The following is a 12,464-nucleotide window of genomic DNA, read 5'->3' as shown; positions in this document are numbered from 1 at the left end:
ATTTTAACGAAAATAAAATCAGAACTTTCCCGAGAGTATTATAATATATAATTGTAGGCAATGACGCGGAAAACTGCTCAATCAATAAAAACCTAATCAAACTGAAATGTTTGCACTTAAATAAGCCATAGCAAGAAAAAATGCGGTCAAGTGTAAAATGATTGGATTTCAAGAGACTCTATTATATGAGACTGAACAGTGCTGATATTTTAATCATGAGAGAATGAAAGTAAATAGTAAAATCAAATAAAAAATTACTCTTTACTTCTTTTTTACTTTTAAATGCAACAAATAATATTTTATATCATACTATATTTTATATAAATTTGCATAACTTAATATTCATAAACCAATATCCTCATACAAGGGCCACCTCATAAAATTGATAATTAGAAAAAAGGAAAAACTACAGAGGTATTAATTAATAACCTTTTAAGAGCAAAATTAATGCTAATGGGTTTTTGATTGATTGATCATCAGATGTAGGGGCATCAGGAACAATGACCATTTTTCAAAAATAATTTAATATTCAATAAATGACAAATTTCGGTGTTGTGTTGACGAAACATGATAAAGTTAGAATTACACATTCATTCCATATGTGAGTTATTAACATAGTAATGAATATTGAATGCTAGAATGGCGTAGAGTGGAGTGGTCACTGGTCAACTAAGAATGGACGTCGGCGATATCTCAGGCCCTAATAGTCGTAGCGCCTTGAAAAAAAAATTTTGTAATAAAAGAGGCCAAAAAAAAATGCTGGAAATTATTTTGAAGTTCATTGGTCAACTGCTAGAGGGCGCAACAGCTTCTTAAAATTGCATTTTTGCCAAAAAACCTCCAATAACGTACACCTAGGGATGCCAGGTTTAAATTTAAAAATCACAGAACACAATATTAAAAAGGAAGGACAGATAAAAATAATGAAGGACATGTTTTTATTGAACTGACAGTTATTTACATAAGTATATTTTACTTAAAAAAAAAATTTTTTATATTTTACATAAAAATTACATTTGTTTAAATTATGGTACCAAATTAAAATAGGATACTCGTATATTCCTTACTTTATAATACATAAATGATAAATGTTTTAAAATGCTTTAAAAAAAATTATTTGGATGAAAAAGAATATTTTTGGTTAGATTTGACTGCCTGCAAGAGCCTTTTATTTTTAATAGCCATATTATAAAATTCTTTGCACTTTAAATTAAAATTATTTTTAATCTGAAGCTCTGCTTTTACGTGATCAACCAGGAGTTTATTGCGGCTGTCGCTCCAGGCTGCATTACATAAAGAAAAAATTCTTTCAGAGTCAGGATTTGACCCGTATATGGAAAAAACAAATTGTATTATTTTAAAAAAATTCCATTTCTGGATAATATTAGTCTCCTCAGATAAAGTGCAAGCTTTGTAAAGGGTAGTTTTGACTATACAAAATTCTTCATACAGATTATCAAAATTTATGTCGATTGGTAAGTTGTTTACTTCCATAAGTGGATCAAAACTAAATGGAGTTTTTAAAGAAAAAATTCTTAATTTTGAAAACAAATTATTTTCTGAAAATTCATGTTTTGAATCTAGATAAGCAGCAATATTTTTATAAAATTCTAAACAGGATTCTCTTATTTGAGTTTGTTCATTTGGTGCAAAAGTTTTTAAAAGATTTGACGCTAGAAAGCCAAAGAAATTGTCATTTATTCGTTGACTAATTTTTTCTCTTAGAAATTTTAAAATATCGTAAACTTTGAAACAAAGTAAATCGGCTTTTTTAACTTTTTGTTCTGTGTCAAAAACAATTTTTAGTGAGTTGTGAAAAAACATAGATAACATTCAGTTTTCTGTACTACAAAAATGTCTTCAGAGAAAAAATCTTGTAGTGTAATAGGAATTGTTTCTTCCTGGGAAAGAAAGTAGCTCTTAATGACTGGAAAAATTTTCAGCAATCTTTCTATGGCTGGAAATAAGCTTAGCCAACCGGTCGGTACATGCCTTAAAATAGTTTTATATTCCAAATCCACGAAATTAAAAAAATCTTTTAACTCTTTGCACCTTTTTGCTTGAGATGAAAAATGGTTAAAAGTTTTTAAAATCAAAGTTTCTACATCAAAACGGCATTTTGCTAAAGCATTTTTTACAGAAATGTTTACCATATGCGTAGGACAGTAACAACTGCAATAACTTTATTATTCTCCTTATATAATAATTGGTACACAGAATGCAAGCGTCCAAAATTAACATTTGCATTATCAGCCGAATAGCATGATATGTAGTTTAATAAAAGGCCAGCATGTTGAATTCTAGTTTTTAAGTTTGTGTAAATACCATTTGCACTCTCGTCGGGATCTTCGAAAAAATCAAGAAGAAATAATTTTACTCCTTCTGATGGAACATAATACCTTAAAAAAACTTATTTAAAAGTATACGTATAAGTAATTCCTTAAATGTACAATACCTTAAAAGTGTTGGGAAAAGCTTAGCGCCTCCATGATTAGAGGCATCTGTGGATATTCCAAAAAAAACTCCTTTGCTAAGCTCACATAATGGACCTTTTACCGAAAAAGGGGCCAGGACATTAAAAGCAATCATACTTGCTTTTGTTCTACCCAAACGAGTTTTTGTGGCAATATTGGAATCAGGATACATTACTGCAAGCAATTGACTTGTACAATCTAATGAATTATAGGAATGAGCATGTTTAACAGTATGATATACATTTGCCAATTCTGAGGCCAGTATTTTTTCATGTTGAGAATCCATAACTTCTCCTTCTCGTCCCAAAAATGATTTTAGTGTTTTATTTTGCTTTAACACAATTTCGTGGTTTTTTATGCTCAGAGCCTTCTGCGTGCCGCTTTATGTCACCTAGACCCCCATATATAAATGAAAAAGACTTTTTACACAATTTGCACCTAGCTTTTTGATTATCCTCTGCAAGCCAATTAAATGTATTTTCCCATTCTTTTCTATATTTATTTAATCTTTTAGCTTTTTTTGATGGTGTTGTTGGGCCTTCTAGTTCATCCATCATTCCGTCCTTCCTCAGGTCTTCGCAGGACGCCTACTTTCCAGCCTCAAATTCAGGACATCCTGCGAAATCCAGGACATCTGGCAACCCTACGTACACGTTAAAATATTATATTAATATTCTAAGAAGATTTCCTCACAAAAAAGTTTCTACAAAAATTTCTGTCAGTTGTCAAATAAAGTGGTGAGGGGCGTCTTTAGCTTGAATAAAGAAAACAGCTGAAAATCAGCTATGACTGGACCGATTTTTTTTAAACAAATTTTTTTTTAAGTCTATTGTTGCCTTATTTTTTCAAACAAAAAAAAAATTCAAATTACTTTTCCTAAAATCCGCTAGAGGGCGTTGACTTGTGACTAACCTTTTCTGACGGATTATTTTAAAAAACTCAAATGCAACTATATATATTTTCCATTCCATTCGAAAATAAAAAAGACAAAAATGGCGATAAACTCCTATTTGCTTAGACAAACTGAATAAACTCCTTTTATATAAGTATTTTTTTAAACAAACAAACTCATAGTACTCTTTTAGAAAATCCGACATACAGGATTGATCGTTATACGTTTATTTATACAGGGTGTTAACTAAACCAAGTTGACCAAATGGGCCTATTTTGGGAAAACTGTGCATAGAAAAGTTGAGTTAGTAGGCTATGGAAACAAAAGTGGCAGGTAACCATGGAAGCAAAATATGTAAATATTTCAGTTAAATGTCATTTTAGCGTCTCTTCTTGCGATTGTTAAAGCGTTTTTACGTCTCGCTAATAACATCCAATAGTTTTCTTGTTAGTTCGCCGTATTGTGAACTTTGTTTTTCCAGTTTTCCGTATTGTTCCAGTTTTTCGTGTTGTGCCAGTTGTTCGTATTGTTCCAGTTTTTCCTGTTTTGTTCCAGTTTTTTGTGTTTTGTTCAAGTTTTTTGTTCCTTAACTTTTTATCTCTGTTTTTCATATTGCTTTGTTTAACAATGCTTTATACAGACGAAGAGGCGTTTGACATAATAGGTACTTATTTTGAATGTATGAGAAATGCCACAGTTGCGCAAGGGTGTATGCGCATCAGTATCCTGATAGACGCCATCCTACTGCAAAAGTTTTTCTTCGGATCATACATCGTTTGCGAACGACTGGAAACGTTCGGCTGCCCGTATTTCGGAGACAACGCAGGGGACGCACCGAAGACAACACAATAAATGTTTTAGCCTACGTCGAGTTTAATCCTCACTTAAGTAATAGCGCACGACCTGGGAGTAAATCGAACTACTGTTCAGAATATTCTTAAGGAGTACAGGTAAGCGATCTTTTGGATATTAGTCTTCACTATACGCGATGAGACTTAATTTTCCTAAGGAGAGTTAATTTTTTGATGATGATGCTTTAAATGTAAAATTAATTAATTTTTACACGAAAAGCACCAGATTGGTCTATTCTGTTGAATCACCAGTCATCATCTTGTTCCAGGTTGCATCCATATCATTTAGTCCTGCATCAAGAATTAAGTGCACAAGATTTTGACCGAACGCTAGACCATTGTCACTGGCTTTTGGGTATAATTGCAGAGGATCCTCAGGTGCTTTCAAACATATTATGGACAGATGAGGCTACATTTTACGGCAATGGAGGCATGAATCTCCACAATATTCATTACTGGTCACCAACGAATCCGCACTGGATGCGAGAAGTTTAGCATCAAGGCCGTTGGTCTTTAAATTGTTGAGCAGGAATATTAGGAGGTCGAATTATCGGCCCATTTTTTTTTAACAACGCACTAAATGGTGCAAATTATTTGCAGTTGTTAAGGGAGGAATTGCCAATTTTATTAGAGGATGTGCCACTTGAAATTCGCCAACGAATGATGTTCCATCACGATGGCTGTCTAGCACATTTTGCCCGAAATGTTCGGGAGTTTTTAGATGCTACCTACCCTGGTAGATGGATAGGACGGGGCAGTACCTTTCCATGGCCGGCTAGATCACCAAACCTAACGTGCCTGGATTTTTATTTATGGGGTCGAGTTAAAGAAATTGTTTTTGCAACAAGACCTACGACGCGACAAAATATGATTGGCCGGATTAGGGATTGCATGCAGACTCTCTCATTTGCTGAGGTAGAGACTGCAATTTTGTCTACCGAACAAAAGATGTTTCAGTGCATAGAAAATGATGGAATGCATTTTGAATATTTGGGGAGGCACTAAATAAATTATGTATATAACATATTATTTATTGTACCACCTAAGATTTATTAAAATTGTATGTAGAATTTAAATATCAAATAACATATTATAGAGTGTTCTATTTAAAATAAGCAAGTTTTCTTTTACATCCGGTATCATCAAAATTGTTACAAGTGTCAACGTTGTTGTATCTTTAATTAACTTTTCTATGGTATGGTATGGTGCCAAATTTTAAAAACTTTCCTATAGAACAACTATAAACTGTATACACAGTTTTCCCTAAATAGGCCAATTTGGTCAACTTTATTTAGTTAACACCCTGTATAAACAAACGTATAACGATTAATTCTATATCTCGGATTTTCTAAAACACTACTGAGTCTGTTTCTTTTTGAAAATACTTAGTTAATACGAGTTTATTCAGTTTGTCCAAGCAAATAGTAATTTATGGCCATTTTTATCACTTTTATTTTCGAATGGACACTTTTTTTTATAACTTTTGTTTAAGAAATGATATCGAAGTGCCGTTTTCACCAGTTTCTTTGGTTTTCTTCCCCGCTTTTAATGACGTAAAAAATATATATAGTTGCATTTGAATTTTTTGAAATAATCCGTCAGAAAGGGTTAGTCACAAGTCAACGCCCTCTAGCGGATTTTAGGAAAAGTAATTTAAAATTTTTTGTTGGTTGAAAAAATAAGGCAACAGTAGACTTAAAAAAAAATATGTTTAAACAATATCGGTCCAGTCATAGCTGATTTTCAGCTGTTTTCTTTATTCAAGCTAAAAACGCCTCCCACCACTTTATTTGACAACTGACAGAAATTTTTGTAGAAACTTTTTTGTGAGGACATAGAATATTAATATAATATTTTAAGGTGTACGTTATTGGAGGTTTTTTGGCAAAAATGCAATTTTAAGATTTAAAGAAGCTGTGGCGCCCTCTAGCGGTTGACCAATGAACTTCGAAATAATTTCCAGCATTTTTTTTGGCCACTTTTAACTCAAAATTTGAGGGGCTTGAGATTTTGCCGACGTCCATTCTTAGTTGGCCACCAGGTACATATCCTATTAGGGTGCTTTCTGCAGCTTTTATGCCTTCGAATCACTATTCAAATGGTACAAAATTAACAGATACGAAAGTAAACCTGTTATACCTGCTTGCAAAAGAATAGGACCAAATAAACGTGCAGTAAAGTGATGTTTACTACCTTTTCCGAGTTTTCTTTAAATTATGTTAATGAGACTATTATTGAATATGGGAATGACTAAGCAAATTTACAAAACTTTTGGGGTTACAAAATTTCTTAGCCACAGTGTTTGTTTATTTTATCCATAGCTGGTCAGTGTATTTTATTGTTAAGACTAAGCTGCAAACTTGTAGTTGAAAGAACTTCTAAAGGCACCAAGAACTAATATGAACGCTCCATGTTCTTGTTGAGGGATCTAGCTGGACGATCTTATAAAGTTTACATAGTCTAATTTTAAAAATATTATTGTGTAGATGATTTTTTTAGAGAAGTTTGTATTAACCTCAAGGAAATAGTAAAGATTATATGAAAGAGGTTTAAATCTAAATTAACCAGTAATATTTATTTAAGGGTGGTTTTTTTATTTACTATTTGGAAGATCTATGGCATCGTATTCATCAAAAATAGCTTGACCATCCATAGAATAGCTTTTGATAAAATTTGTCACCTATCGTGATATGATTATGATCTCATGATTATGTTATGACATCAGCATCGAGCATTAGATACAAGACTGATTGACAGATTATTAACAATAAAAGTAATTCAAATTAATTAAAGTAAATTTTTTGGACAGTTTAAAAAATTTCATTTTCTTTTTAAAGAGTAATATGTCTGTATGTACTTGTATCTATGAATTATTAATCGCATTAAGAGCATTTGAAGAATTTGTCTTAAAGAAAACTTGTGCATCATTTAAATATATGAATAACAATATTTGCTAATTAACTATTGATTAATTAAAAAATATTAAAATCTAGACATCTAGGTCAAAAAGCTGTCAAGAATCCACATCAAAATAAATTATTAAGGTGGTGAAGTATTGTTAATTTTACTTGCAGGAGAGAAAAAATGATTCCAGATCGTATATAATTATAAGAAATTCCTGAATATATATTTTGAAATCATATCAATTATCTGGCCATAATTAGATGCACGTTCTGATTTGTCAATAAATAGAGACAAATGACCCGGATAATTCAAAAGGATCTTAAATGACTCTGTCTCTAGTTAATAAGAGGTAACTTTAAGCAATATGGACGACTTTTTTTAAATAATTGTTTATTGATTTAACTTTGAATGATCAGCTCTAATTTCAGCACTATGCAGAGACGATTAATTATTTATCTTATGATTTTGTACCTAAATTACTTGGTATATTTCCACAAAAAGGCTAAGCAAAAAGTCTGTAGTCAAATTTAAAATTACCGGTGAAATTCTATCTAAATACTAAATTTATTATTACTTTGATAGGAAATTTTAAATCTTACGTCTATAAGCAATTTAAAAATCAACATGAAAATCAGAATTATCTTTGGATCAGCTTGTTGCAGGAAAATCAATATCGACAGTTTTTTTTTTAAGATTTTGTACGGTAGAAAATTTTTTTTATTAAATTATGCAAGATGGATTTTAAAGCAATTTGCAAAGGCCCTAATAAGAATGGCGATCTATTGCGAGATAATAAATAATTTAATAGGGAGCCAGAATAGGATATAAAGAAGAATATGATGAAAATGATATGATCATAATCTTTTCTACGCTTATTTAAATGAAAAACAATGTAAGCACTGACAAAAAGTATTCAGATATTGAACTAAAAGATGCTAATAGATTTTTTTTAATATAAGAGTAAGAATCTTATCTTCTTTTATTTTAGTTTCTAGTGTTTGACTTTAAGAGGCAAGGAATCTAATACATTTATGGCCAATCATTAGTTTATTAGGATGAGAACTGTAAATTATAAAGAACAACAGATTTTTGAATTTAAGAAATGTGGTATACAGGGTGTCAATTTGAAAAGGTACAACCCTCTATATTTCTGCCCTTGTGGAAAATTTAAAAATTTCCAAAACATGACAAATTTATTTTTAAGGAGGACATTTTTAAGGTTAGTTTACAATCAAATTGCAGCAGCCCTCTGGCGAAAGCGGACATAACCTCCTAAATCTTAAATGGAAGGGGGTCGGGCGATACCTCATTTTAAAGGTCTTTTTAATTTTTAATTACCTTTTTAAAGATACCATCTTTTTGTTAATTCTTTATAAGGAACAAATTATAACCGTAAGATTATTTATTTTTATAAGCAATAACTGTAATTGTAATTGTAATGAAATAGCATATAAAAAAGTAATAAAAGGTAACTTAATTTATAAAATGTTCAAAATGTTGTCTATTCTTTCCCAAATAATAACAAAGTCTGCTTTCGAATTTTTTTCTAATATTTTAAAAACTTCTGCCTAGTTTCTCTAGATGCAACTGTGATTCTTCTTTTTAAATCTTCCAAATGACTAGATTGTGTTTTAAAACAATTGATTTTAAATACCCCCATAAGAAAAATCTAAAGGTGATAAATCGGGTGATTGTGGTAGCCATTCAATTGCTCCCCATCGACCAATCCATCTGCCAGGAAATCTATCATTTAACCACTCTCTAACCTGAAGAAAATAGTGTAGTGAAGCTCCATTTTGTTGAAAGTGTATTAAATTCTCTTGTTTAAAGCATGTAATATTCATAAGTGATTTATCATTGATATTGGTATTTAACTTTCTGATTATTTAATATACTTTAGGAACAAGTACTTAGTTATAAAGTTTGACTCCTAAATATAAGAGACCAAATGAAAATGTATTTTTGCAAAATATTCATGGACATTAAAATTATTTTTAATTTCTTTATATTGTTGAACTGTAAACTCAATAATTTAATGAAAATCAATACATTTTTTAATTCAACAAACGGTATACATCAGTCATTTTTCAGCTTTTTTGTCATTAATATTAGCCTTATGTTCTTTAAATTACTTTTTCTATAGGTTAGAATGAGAAAACTAAATGTTTTTTGTAATTAAGAAAAACTTTCTATAATAATGTTGTAAGATTTTGTTTTTGCGTTTTAAGTTTTCTTATATGTTGACTCTTACATAAATAGATAAACCGGAAATTAATTAGGAAATCCGAACTCTCTCTGAATGCTGCTTGGTTTAATTCATTGATAGACCATCTGGTATCCTGATGTGTTGTAAAGAGAATATTTTAAGACAATTTCAGTGTAAAAAATTTAATTTTAGCCGGTGTTTTTAAGATTTCCTATCAGCAAAAATCTATGACAAAATAGTTCAAGAAAAAGTTCAATTTTTCAAAAAACCCAATATCCTGTATTCGAGTGTTCCTTTTCGAAAGCCTATACATTACTTAACTTAAGCGATGGAACATAGAGAAACTACTGAAAATATCCTATTTTATTTGATTTAAAATTTTAACAAGTGATATATTTTGCTAAACTACTTTAGGAAACTCTTATTTATGACCATTTCTATATTTGAATCCTTTTCCAGAATAGTAGTGTAGAAGTTCATTCTTAGGAGAAGAGTTTAACTATGTTGTCGTTGTTCTTCCCATAATAAAATGCAAAACATCTTTAAAAGAATATATTGTGCTTTTTGGGTATCGTAATTAAAAAAAGCACAAAAATCAATAACTTCCAATCTTTTTCTAACACTTTGCGATCGAACAAATGAATATTAATACTTTTGAAACCTACTCCAAGTCAATTTCGTTTAGAAAGAGAAAATCAAACGAAAACTCGAATCTATGATCTCGAGAAAGCGGTGTTAGATAAACCGAATGGATGACAAGTATTCTGCTCTGGTAAATGCAAATTATTTTGATAAGGTAAGCATTTCGGATTATTCTGTATTTTATTTGCGTTTTATAATGTATATATTTGTGTAAAATACATAAATGCAATAAAAATTAAGGATTATGGTTTGAAAAAAACATAATTTTAATGAGTCCTTAATTTGTACCACTATACAATAAGGGTATTTGCTTTTTTCAGGCTATGGCTTTCGCTGGCAGCAGTAAATATCCTATGGACTTAAAATTGGTCGATATGACTGAAAAAGAGATAAAGTTCCAAGTGATCAGGAATCGATTATTTCAGAAGGGTCCGACAATGAAAATGATTTCTGTGAAATACAGCCTAATGATATGATCAGTAGTAATGATGACTCCAGCGAAGGTATTTACCAAAATCAAATAATTAACCACCTAAAGTTTAATGGTCTACTCAAAATTTACATCTAATAAACCCGGCCCAGCCGTTTACTGAGACTGAGAATCAATGTTTATGTCTTGAGTTACTACAAAAGGAAGATCACCTGTTGACACCTGACTTTTTTTTTAATCTGTTTATAAGTGACAAGCTTATAGAAGACATTGTTTTTCAAACAAACCTCTATGCTGAACAAGAATTTCAAAAAAATAACAACAAATATAAGCCTACAAATACAAAAGAAATAAAGGTTTTCCTTGGTCTTAATATTCTCATGGGAATCAAACCACTACCTAGTTATAGAGACTATTGGAGTGTCGACGAAGACATGCACGATAATTACATTTCCCAGTTTATAGCTGTAAATAGATTCGGTTGGTTGCTTAGCCACGTTCATCTCAATGACAATAGCGTAATGCCAAAAAAAGGGGATGCAAGATTCGATAAACTGTATAAAGTTAGGCCCTTTATAGATAAGATTAAGAAGAATTAAAAAAAAATATTATGATTGTACAAAAAACATCGCAATCGATGAATCAATGGTAAAATTTAAGAGGCGAAGTACGTTGAAGCAATATATGTCGAAAAAGCCTATAAAACGAGGCTACAAAATTTGGACTTTGGCTGACTTAAATGCATATTTATATGACTTTGATATTTAGACCAGTAAAACCGATGACCACGTGGAACAATGACTGGAGATAAACTTTTGAAGCAAGGTGAATATGATTATTCAATAAGTTCTGATGGGATCATTCAGAAAAAGCAGTCCATATTTTGACCAATTATCATGATCCAACGGTAAAAAGCTCTGTGCAACGAAAACAAAAGGAGGGTAGTAAAATCCCTGTTCCTTGTCCTATGGCACTGGTGGACAACAATAGTAACATGAACTTTGTGGACCGTTTCGATCAAATAAAATCATCTTATGAGCTAGATCGTGAAAGTAAAAAATGGTGGATGAGAATTTTTTTCCATTTAATTGATTACTGCGTCGTCAATTCGTTCACTCTCTATCGACTAAGAGGTCTAAAAAGGTTACCCCTAAAAGATTTTCGTCGATTGATGGGTTATTGGCAGAACGATACGTCCAAATTAGTGCAGATCATGAAACGCAATCGGAAGGTTTCAAGAAAATAAAAAGAGTAGTACCAGACGAAGTTCGTTTCACGTCATTAGATCATCAGCCTGTAAGGACTATAAGACGAACATGTGCCAGATGTAGTATCAGAATCCACCAAGTTCGTATTGAATGGTCTTATACAGTGTGTAAAGTTCCGTTATGCTTAGGCAAATCTAAAGACTGTTTTCAAGAATATCACAAAACAAAGTAGATATTGTTAATTTTGATTATCAATGAGTAAATTACTTCTGGTTTTCTGTAGAATAATCGGTTTTTTATTTTTCGTAATTGCCTCCTAGCCTTAGTTCATGTTGCACGGTGGTACACATTTAGGTACCACCAATTATCTGTCAAACTGACATTTCATTTAAAAAAAATATATAAGAATTTTTAAATTTTTATGAATTAGTTCAATTATGATTGAGAAAATTTAAAAAATTAGAACTTTTAGTTTCTGTGCAACATGGGACTAAAAACGGGGAAAAATATTGTGCCTGAAAGAGTTAAACACCATCAATAAAAACTGTGGAATAACTAAGTGCGTAAATACCATACCAAAAAATAGATATAAGAGCGCAGCTTAAGCAAATATAAATGGAAGAATGATAATTCGCATACAATTGACATGAAATCGTGTACTAAAATTTCGGATGCTCTGGTACCTAATTGTAGTGTCGACATGAGGGAGAATTAAAATACATTTTGGGTCAGAACTTTCGCATCTGTATTCGAGTAATTTGTGAATATAGTGTAAAATAGGCTCAAATCAAAATTTCCACATTTTCCAAACACAAATTCTCACTTGGGTCCCATTCAAGTATGGCGCGCACATATTT

The 12,464-nt window shown here is 31.2% G+C and overlaps 1 protein-coding gene across 1 annotated transcript in view; it reads right to left on the bottom strand.

Moving 5' to 3' along the window:
- Window positions 1–12,464, bottom strand: part of LOC126735579 (uncharacterized) — a 260,073-nt gene that overhangs the window by 149,328 nt on the left and 98,281 nt on the right. The gene's annotated exons all lie outside the window — the stretch shown is intronic.

Source organism: Anthonomus grandis, chromosome 4, assembly GCF_022605725.1.
Source record: "Anthonomus grandis grandis chromosome 4, icAntGran1.3, whole genome shotgun sequence".
Classification (NCBI taxonomy): domain Eukaryota; kingdom Metazoa; phylum Arthropoda; class Insecta; order Coleoptera; family Curculionidae; genus Anthonomus; species Anthonomus grandis.
Note: the sequence above shows the minus strand (reverse complement) of the source record. Positions and strands in the feature narration are given on the sequence as shown.